We start from the raw sequence: 10000 nt of genomic DNA on the forward strand, positions 1-10000 counted from the left end.
GGGGTCTGTGCAATGCTTGAGCTGCGAGATAATGAGAGAATATATTCCATCTTATCTAAGAAAGGTTTCAACTAATACAACCAAAAGTGGGTTCGTACAAGTTCGGACCAGTTTGGCCTGGGTCTCTGGAACTGGCAGCAACTGGTTCTCCGGGTGCCGCCATAGGTGCCGCCATCTTATTTTTTGTTTCTGTGCATGCTCAGAGCAATTTTTATTGCACTGTGCATGAGCGCAAAGCACGTGCGTGTGGCACAGCCACGAGTGAACTAGCAGAAGTGACTGCCAGAAGCCACCCCTACAATGTAGGAAAGGCCTTCTTGGCATGAGACATTAACTGCTCAGTGAACAGTGAACATCTCCACAGTGTAGACCTTCTCTTGAATGAAGAGGTGCTACCCCAATGAAGGTTGAAAATAAAATATACCCAGAAGCCCAATACCCATAGCCATTCAGTCTTGGTAGGATTAAGTTAAAGACAGTTATTCCCATCCATGTCAGCACAGGTTCCAGGCATTTGAATAGGACATCAAGAGCTTTACATGATAAGCCTGGGGTTCAAAGATGTAGTTAGGTAACATCAGCATACTGGTGATACTAAACAATCTGTTTGAAGGTGAAACCCAGTGGTTCCATGTAAAGTCTGAGTGACTTTACCCATTAGAATATTCCTTGCAAAAGCTCTGCAGATGGTCCTGTGACCAGGCCCCTACTTATCACACTAAACAGGGCAACTGGGTGGCTATTGATGAATACAATGGAACTGGGTGGAAAAATGGTGTGCCCTTATCACCACAGCGTAAAGTCTTCCTCTATCAGCATTACAGGTTCTCTTCTGAGGCTTCACCTCCTGGAGATCCTAAATAAACCAATATGTGTCCTGGAATTAACCCACAGAAAGTAGGATGATGTGTTTCAAGGCACTAGGCACCCACTAATTCCAGGCTGTGGTCAAGGCTATAGCTGAACTTCCTATTAAAGCTTCAGAGAAAATCCCCGCCACTGGAAAACCATAGGATTTCCATAGGATGCATCAGTTTCTGGGGGCAGTCTGATCAAATGGTCCACATCTCCCCATGGACTAGGTTGGCAATGACAAGCCAAAAGAAGTGATCTACTTATCTCAATATAGTGATATTAATATCCTCCATTAGTGGATCATGTCACAATTGCCCAAAATAAAAACCAGATCTAGTCTTTGACCCCCAATATGTGTTGGGTCAATGATGACATAGGTTAAATCCATAATTTCTGTGAAGGCCTTTTATTCAGGCACCATTCTGGACTCTACATCACTTGGCACCAGTTTGAAATCCCTGAGCACCATCACAAGCCCAATAATAGAATACAGCAGGGCAGGCATGGTGATCCTGGGCAGCAGGGGAACAGTATATCAGCAACAATCCCAACTGTTCTCTACAGCCTGACTTTAACCAGAACACCTCACATCTGTATTGTTTTGTGTTGTTGTCAAATTGTTTGTATCCCCCCTTCCCTTGTTTTGAGTTGTGAGCCGCCCTGAGTCCCCCTCGGGGGAAAAGGGCGGCATACAAATGAAATAAATGAAATGAAATGAAATAAACATAAACATCTAGTACATCAACAAGTGCCATCTTCCAAAAAGTTTCTGTCCTAGAAGAATCCTAATAAGACAAAGCCAGTGCGAAATATTATTCCAGAAGTCCAATAAAATGGAAGAAAAAATGGGCACCATCAGATTCCAGCCTCAAAGGGATTGTGTAAATACATGTAAATATTTACCATAATAATTTGTACTTTACATACTCTAGGAAGTTAGCACCCACCCCCTCCTAGAGAAATGAAATATTTTAGGAAATATTAAAAAGGCATTAGGTTTCCCTGGATGAGAAAAGGAGAAACATGTTTTAAAGGTAAAGCAGCTCCCTTCCCCGCTTCCCTTCAGCTCCAGGTTGATGGGATTAAGACATGGCCCTCAGGGCAGGATAGGATTAGCCATCTACCCATCTCACCACATGGCACCTGGAAAGATTACATCACCCAGCAAGGCTCAACCAAGCCTGGGACACAGCCTACAAAGTTAGCTAAGACCTCCACCCCCTGGGAGTCTGACAGCCATTTCTTGTACAGGACAGGAAACTCCAAGGCAGGGCCCAAGAGAGTGTATAAATATATCCCTTTCTCCATTCCATGTGCCTTTTTGCCCATGATCTCAAACCATGTGGTCCTGTCCACCATTAAAACCATCTTTCCAAATAGTCTCCATGTGTCCAGTGTCTTCCTCCCCACTTGGAACTGAACCCAGATGGACATTTCTTCCAACAATACAAAGTAGGTGCTATAGGTATTGAGAGCAAGGTCTAAGGAGGAGATCATAATTGTGTTGGGAACAGTAAAAAAAGATGTATTTTCAGAGGCCTATGAAACCCAGCTATGAAGGCTTTACAAGGAAGCACCAATTTCATCTGAAAACACTTTTCAGCCAGTGACCCGAGATATGATTGCAATACCTCACACAAGGTAGCATTTGGCTTTAGCTGAGGCTTGAAGGCAAAAACTATGTATAACTGTTTTAATGGTTAAGTCTGTAAGGTTAGCTTTGCAAGCTCTGTTAAAAAAAGTGGGGAGAGAAGGGGGATATCCTCTTCTGCTAGTAGATATACCAAAAAAAGCCAACTTACTTATAAAAAAAGAAAGATGGATTTTGAAAAAGTAAAGACTTTGAATCACTTCTGATAGGAAGATTATAACTCTCATCACTCACTAGAATTCATTTTCTACAAGAAATGAGCTGACCTTACTAATAGCCTCTAGGTATGAATTCATCTTCAGTTCGTGGAATTTTACTCTGAAACATTCCTTGGCATGATTCCATACTCTATTCTCAGAACCTTATAGATTATTTAGAGTAGTGTGGTGTTTTTTTTTTAACCAATATCAAATCTGCACAATCCCCAGGTTTAGTTTGCTTGAGGGGGTACAGATTTCACACTGTTTTGGATCAGTTTAAGAGATGTTTTTTTTTTCCTTTGGAACAACAGATTAAAATAACAAGTCCTGCAACCCTTTTATATTATTCTAAGCTGCAGTTATACGTGCAGGATTTGAGCCATTTATTTCTACATCTTACATTGGCATCTCTGAACAACATGGCCAGGGTGAAAAATTAAATGTCAGCGGCTTTGGTTCAATGGTATTTAAGAGAGTGGGAAATTGCTTGGCTTAAAAAATTAACATGACAGCAAAATGCTTTGAAGAATCCTAGAATTAGTCACCATTTTTTAGGTCTGCTAACAAAAGTTTTTCCTACTGTATTTCCTTCATTTATCCTCATCTATACAAATTTAGTGTGTGCAAATGTGAGCAGAAACACAAATAATTTAAATATTCACATTTAATTTTGCTTTTGGCATTCATATAGATGAGATGAATTTGTTAGGATACGCGCGTGTGCACACACACACACACACACACACACACACACACACACATATTTATCCCTTTTATTTGCTTCTGGTTATCTTCCTTTAAAAAACATCAGTGTTCTTAGGATTTACACCATGTTTTGTTCATTAAGGAATAATTTAAATCAGTGTTTCTCAACATCAGAAATTTTAAGATGTGTAGATTTCATCTCCCAGAATTCCCCAGCCAGCCATGAAGACGGCATATGAAACCATCACCAACATCTTCAAAGGAAGAAGAAGAGAGCAACAACAGAGTACCCTTCCTGGGAATTTCTGTATCTTAGCAGAGGCAAGGATAGGAACTTAGAAACACAAGACTATCATAAACCCCCCATATTAACCAAGTGCTACACTGCCAAAGTAACAACCCAACCACCCACAATAGAAGCTGTGTAACAACACTATTTAGAGGAGCACACACCCATTGCAGCACCCCTGTATATCAGAAAAAGGAAACAGATAATCTAAAGCAGTGGTTCTCAACCTTTCCAATGCCGAGACCCTTTAATACAGTTCATGTTGTGGTGACCCCCAACCATAAAATTGGTGTCTCAGTTCTTAAGAGCATCAAAAATATGTGCTTTCCTATGGTCTTAGGCGACCCCCGTGAAAGGGTCATTCGACCCCCAAAGGGGTCACGACCCACAGGTTGAGAACCACTGATCTAAAGTATCTTCCAATGAAAGGGATATCCTCACAACATTATCAAAAAGTGCCTGACCAATCAACTGTCTACAGCATAATCAACACACGCTATGAAAATGATGTCAGTGCCATACATCAAAAACATTTCAGAAACAACAAAAAACTACTACAACCACAAGGCATCATCAGAGCATGCAAATCAACTAAAGCTCTCCGAAACAACTTAAGTAAACCAAAAGATCCAACAGCTTCAGAAGAAAAAACAGGAGTCATTTACAACATAGAATATAAAACTATGTAGGGCAAACATGCAGAGGACTAGTAGAGCATAGCCATGAACCCCAACTAGCAGTCAGAAGTTATGATATAAATTCCTTACTTCCCCAACAGATGGACAGACCTAACCATAGTGTCAACTGGGAAACTGTGACCTTCCTGGACCAAGCCAAGTCCGAAAATGCTACAGAATTCCTAGACACTTGGCAGTCAGACAAGTCGGTCATTAATAGGCACAAAGACATAAATAACATCAACATACCATTCAAAAGAGACAATCAAAAATCTAAAAAGGAAAGAAAAACTTCAAAACACTTTGCCAGCAATCAACAGCCAGATAAGGAGAAAATAACACCAAGATTAAAGATAGCTTAACAGCCAAGCTGTAAACAATTCCCCAATCAAGGAATTACCAGCTCCAACAACAGCCTAATCAAGGAACCACCCAGAACACTCCCACCAAACTGGCAGGGCAAACCACTTGTATGTAAACAGAGAACAAACCACACTCCCTTCTAGCACTGATGAAGTTACCCAGTTGGGTAATGAAATGTTTTTTTTAAAAAAAAAAATACAAAAACCCAAGTGCAGAGAGCACCAAGGACCCCCTCAATTCTGGGCTGCCTGTTTGCAAGTCTGATTTGCCATGCTGAAAGATACTTTGAAATATTGGAGAAGCGGTGATTTATTCTTTAAGAGCTATGTAAGAATTCCACATCCTGTTATCCCTAGCTAGAAAAGTATAACCAACCTATTCCAGTTTTAGGATAGAGTGGGAAGTAAAAAATAAACTTTTTATGGCAATGATATACCACTTCTATATTGCTGGTAAAAAAAAAAAAACGTGGGCATGTCTATGGAATTCCAGCTCAGCTAGAGAGAATCCTTACAGTACCTTTTTATCATGCTAGAGCTGTTTGGTGGGAGCTAACCTGGATATTTGACTTTTTCTAAGAGAACTTTCTCTAACACAGGTTTTCCCCAGAAAGGAAGCACTCTGAATAATTCTGTTCTTCGCTAGAGACTAGGAGTTATATCCTATACCATAGACCTTGCTTTTAACAGAAGGTTGAACTAAATGACTTCCAAGATTGATTCTAACCAAAATATCATATTCTTCTTCACTGTATTACCAAAATGAATTTGAAAGTTAAAGCGTTGTATGTGTGTGAGGGGAGGGTCATATAATGATAGCTAATCTCACAACATCTGAGATTGTGGGTTAAAGGAAACACAGTTAATATCACACTACCATTAAAACCAGAACCCATGGATGCCTATGATGGGAGCCACTTCAATCTAGTGGTTAAGGCATCAGGCTAAAAACTGAGATTCTAGTGAGTTCTAATCCAACTTTAGGTACAAAGCCAACTGGTTTACCTTAGACCGTCACTCTGTCTGTCAGCCCTAGAAAGGGGGTGAAGACAAACCACTTCAAACTCCACTCCTCTGCTCACAATAGAATCCCTTATGCCACCAGGCTCGAAAATTTGGCCTTGGAGAGTCTGGAACAACACCACCTGTACACCTAAGCATAGTACACAAAATTGTCTGCTACAACATCCTACCTGTCAATGACTACTTCAGATTCAACCACAACAATACACAGGTGAATAATTGATACTCAAGGTAAACCGCTCCAAACTTGATTGCAGAAAATATGATTCCAGCAACAGAGTGGTCAATGCCTGGAATGCTCTACCTGACTCCGTTATGACATCTTCAAACCCTCACAGCTTCAACCTTAAACTGTCTACCGTGGACCTCACCCTATTCCTAAGATGTCCATAAAGGGGACATGTATAAGCACACCAGAGTGTCTACCATCCCTGTCCTACTGTCCCCATTTACTTGTATTCATTTCCTTTCTTCATATGCATGTTCATATTTATACCTGCTATCCTGTACATGCTTGACAAATAAATAAAATAAAATAAAATAAAATGTTGCTAGAGAAATGCAGGCAGTTACCGAGATCATCTAGATCAGTGATCAGTGATGACCTTTTTGCATCGCATGCCAAAAACGGGGGGAGTGCGGGGGGTGTCGTGTGCGCATGTGCCCACATACATAATTCTATGCCCCCTCCCCCTGTGCATGCGCACATGACACACACACACACACACACACACACACACACCCTGCTTTTGGCACATGATGGCACGTTGGACCTGTTTTTTGCCCTCCCCAGGCTCCAGACCCTTTCTAGGAGCTGGGACGGGCGAAAAAGGCCTCCCCCCTCCCCAGAGGCCCTCTGGAGGCTGAACACGACCCATTTGCCAATTTCCGGTCAGATCAGAAGGTCCGTTTTTTGCTCTCCCCACGCTCCAGAGCCTTTCTAGCCTGTTTTTCGACTTCTGGTGGACCCGGAAGGCCAGAAAATCAGCTGGCCAGTGTGCACATGCACATCAGAGCTGGGTTCACATGCCCACCAATATGGCTCCACTTGCCACCTCTGGCACACATGCTATAGGTTCGCCATCACCATTCTAGATAATCCACCAGGGCCATTGCAGGACCCAGTAAAACATTATTTAAGGTCTTCTAGATATCTTGTACCATGTAAACTGAAGTCCCCAAATTACTTGTCAACAATGATTTGTTACATTATATTAGCTGTAATAGTAGTACTGTTTAATGTTTTGAGAGTACACTTTAATTTGATGAAGATTCAAGCTTTATCTTCAAAACACCTAATTGAAGTACAACCTATTAAATGGTAAAAGGGCTCCTAACATGTATTTTCTTTTTTCTTTTTAATAAAAGTTTTTTAGTTTTAGTTTTCAAAACAGACACAACACAAAAAATCCTCTTTCTTTACATACTGTAGAAAGTGTATTGGTTACAAAAAATTTTCGTGCATTTCTTTCACAGTCACCCATGATTCATATTAATTCTAGTATTTTAAATCAAATATATTTGTACATATTACCATCATCCTACCCCCATTCTCGTTTGACTATAATTGTTTAAACGTCCTTCATCATAAAACATACCAAAACTCAAGACATAAACACATACTGGCATCTCATTTGCTATTTCTAGTATCCCAATAACACTATTCCTTATGGCCTATTCTAGTTAGGTTCCACCACAAATGCGCGCACAACAAAAGCGCGCCTGACTAAACCGCGGTGACTAAAGCGCGGTGACAAAACCGTGCGATGAATGAGCAACTAATTAGCCCTAAAGTGCGCCGACAAAAGCGCGCCGACAGAAGCGCGCTGTAACGGAACCCTAAACCTAACCCTAAACCTAACCCTAAACCTAACCCTAAACCTAACCCTAAACCTAACCCTAAACCTAACCCTAAACCTAACCCTAAACCTAACCCTAAACCTAACCCTAACCCTAAACCTAACCCTAAACCTAACCCTAAACCTTACCTTAAATTAAATCGCGCTTCTGTCGGCGCGCTGTTGTCGGCGCACTGTTGTCGGCGCGCTTTTGACATCGCGGTTTTAGCGCCGCGGTGTTGTCGGCGCGTTTATGACGTTCACGCTTTTGTCAGGTCACGTTTTAGTTAAACATCAATAACGTTTAGTAACGAAGGTTTCTAATCTTCTTTTCCAAATCACTGTTTACAATTTACATCCAATTTCCCCATGTTGTACCCATACCTATATATACATTGTTACCATTATCTCTCCTTTATTTGATTATATCCATTATCATTATTTAGTTCTTTTTTATTAATCTTTATCTGTAACCAAACCATTTCTCATCTTCCTTTCATAGGTACCAGTCAATATTCATATCCAATTACTATACCAATACATATGTATACATTATTATCATTTTCAATTGTTTATTTAACCATATCTATTGTCACTAAATTTCACTAAGTCCAACTAGTTTTAGATTGAACACTTTCATCTATCAGCCTGTAACTTTCCAGTAGCGAAACAGTCTCATGTCTTCTGCCATTTGTGGCATCAGTCCTCTAATCGTCTCCTTAATCAAGTTTGTATGGACTCTTCTTTGCAACTCCTTGTTTATTGATTCTCTCATGTAATTTTAATGCCCTTATTCTTTTTCCTTAATCACCTTGTCTTTAATTGTCAGTGTTGTTATCGATGGTGTTACTAATAAAATTTCTCCCTTTAAATCCATAATTTCTTTTATTTTTTCTTCTTCTCTGTGTCTTGCCATCTAGGGTAGGGTTCCCATCCATCTGGTTCCCCTTTCCATATTCCACTTTTTCCATTTTCAGACAGAAACCATTCACCATAGAAGTCAGCAAATTTGATGTCTTTGTAGTCATTTTTCTCTTTATTGCTTGGGACTCTACCCTCTATTTTTCCCATTTGATAAGCATCTCCATCCTTTTCATCATATTTTTCTGTTAGGTGCTCTAATTTCCAAACATTTTCTCAAATGTATTTGATAATTTCTGTATTGCAAATATTATCTCTTGCAAGCTGACAGTTTCTCTCTGTTGTTGGAAATAAACCATTGTTTCCAGCTGTTAAAACACTGTTGCTCTGACTTGGAAGATTTTTACAAGGTTACATCTAGGTTCACCATGAGATCTCTGGTTAAGGATATACTTCAAAGGAACATTTGTATAAACAAATGGTGCTTTACTTCTTATCACTTTCTATAAACAAATTGTGAGTCTTTAAAGTTCCAGACCAGAATAATCAGTAGTGAAAGTAAAAGTATTTTGTTTTCAATACTCAAGTCTCCACTTCGAGTAGCAGTTATTTCTCCCTTTGTTGTTACAATTGTTGGAATTCTTTGTTCTTTTTGTAACTTTTTTGTAATATTCCAAGTTTTAAAAAAAGTCAAATTCTTACATGAAATAGAGAAGAAAGAGTAAAAGACACATGTAGTGATGAATAAGGAAAAGTTTAGTCCGTAGGTTGTGAAAATAACAGTAAAAATTTTAGAAGAAGAAAACTTGATCCATTCATTTTAAACGGTTTGCATAAATTCAATCCATGAAAATAACTTTTAAAAATTAAGATAACACCCTGCCAAAACCATCCAAAGTTTAATTCCACCACTTATTTCTTTTATTCTTAGATTAAAATTAGCTTTAAGTTTTTTATAGGCAGGCTCTTTTAAAATGGGTAAAAATTCCTCACCAGCTGTAAACACTTTCTCTTCCATTTCTTTCCATTTTGGAGCCATCCCTACTTCATCAGCCTGGGGGCTGAGCTTTTAACGCCAGCTGAGAGACCTTCTCCTGCATCAATCAAGGGCTTTGTGATGTCCTTGTGATCAGCAGAACGTAGTCTTCCTGTTCACCATCTCTACAGGACGGTTTAGGTCCGATTGGATCACCCAGCGAGAAAAGTATTGGCAGCGATCTCGGAGCAGCGAGATCGGGCGACCATTTCGTAGCGACATAGGCTCCTCCTCCCTAACATGTATTTTCAACAGAAAGAACTTCCCAATGGAACAAAATAGTTGGTCAAATCATCTCATTTTAATTTATTGGACTGATTTCATTTTTCTAATCTGAGCTGCTATTTCACTATAACAATATGATTTAAAGCAACAATTCCAGTTGGAACAGAGTAATTTTATATGAAATCGAAACTTAACAGGCCACCTCCTAATCATTACAGAGTTGTCAAATGCACTTAAAAATTAGACTTCCCCATGATCAAATTGCATGAAATGTAGCA

The sequence above is a fragment of the Thamnophis elegans genome, chromosome 7, assembly GCF_009769535.1.
Source record: "Thamnophis elegans isolate rThaEle1 chromosome 7, rThaEle1.pri, whole genome shotgun sequence".
In the NCBI taxonomy this organism is placed as follows: Eukaryota; Metazoa; Chordata; class Lepidosauria; order Squamata; family Colubridae; genus Thamnophis; species Thamnophis elegans.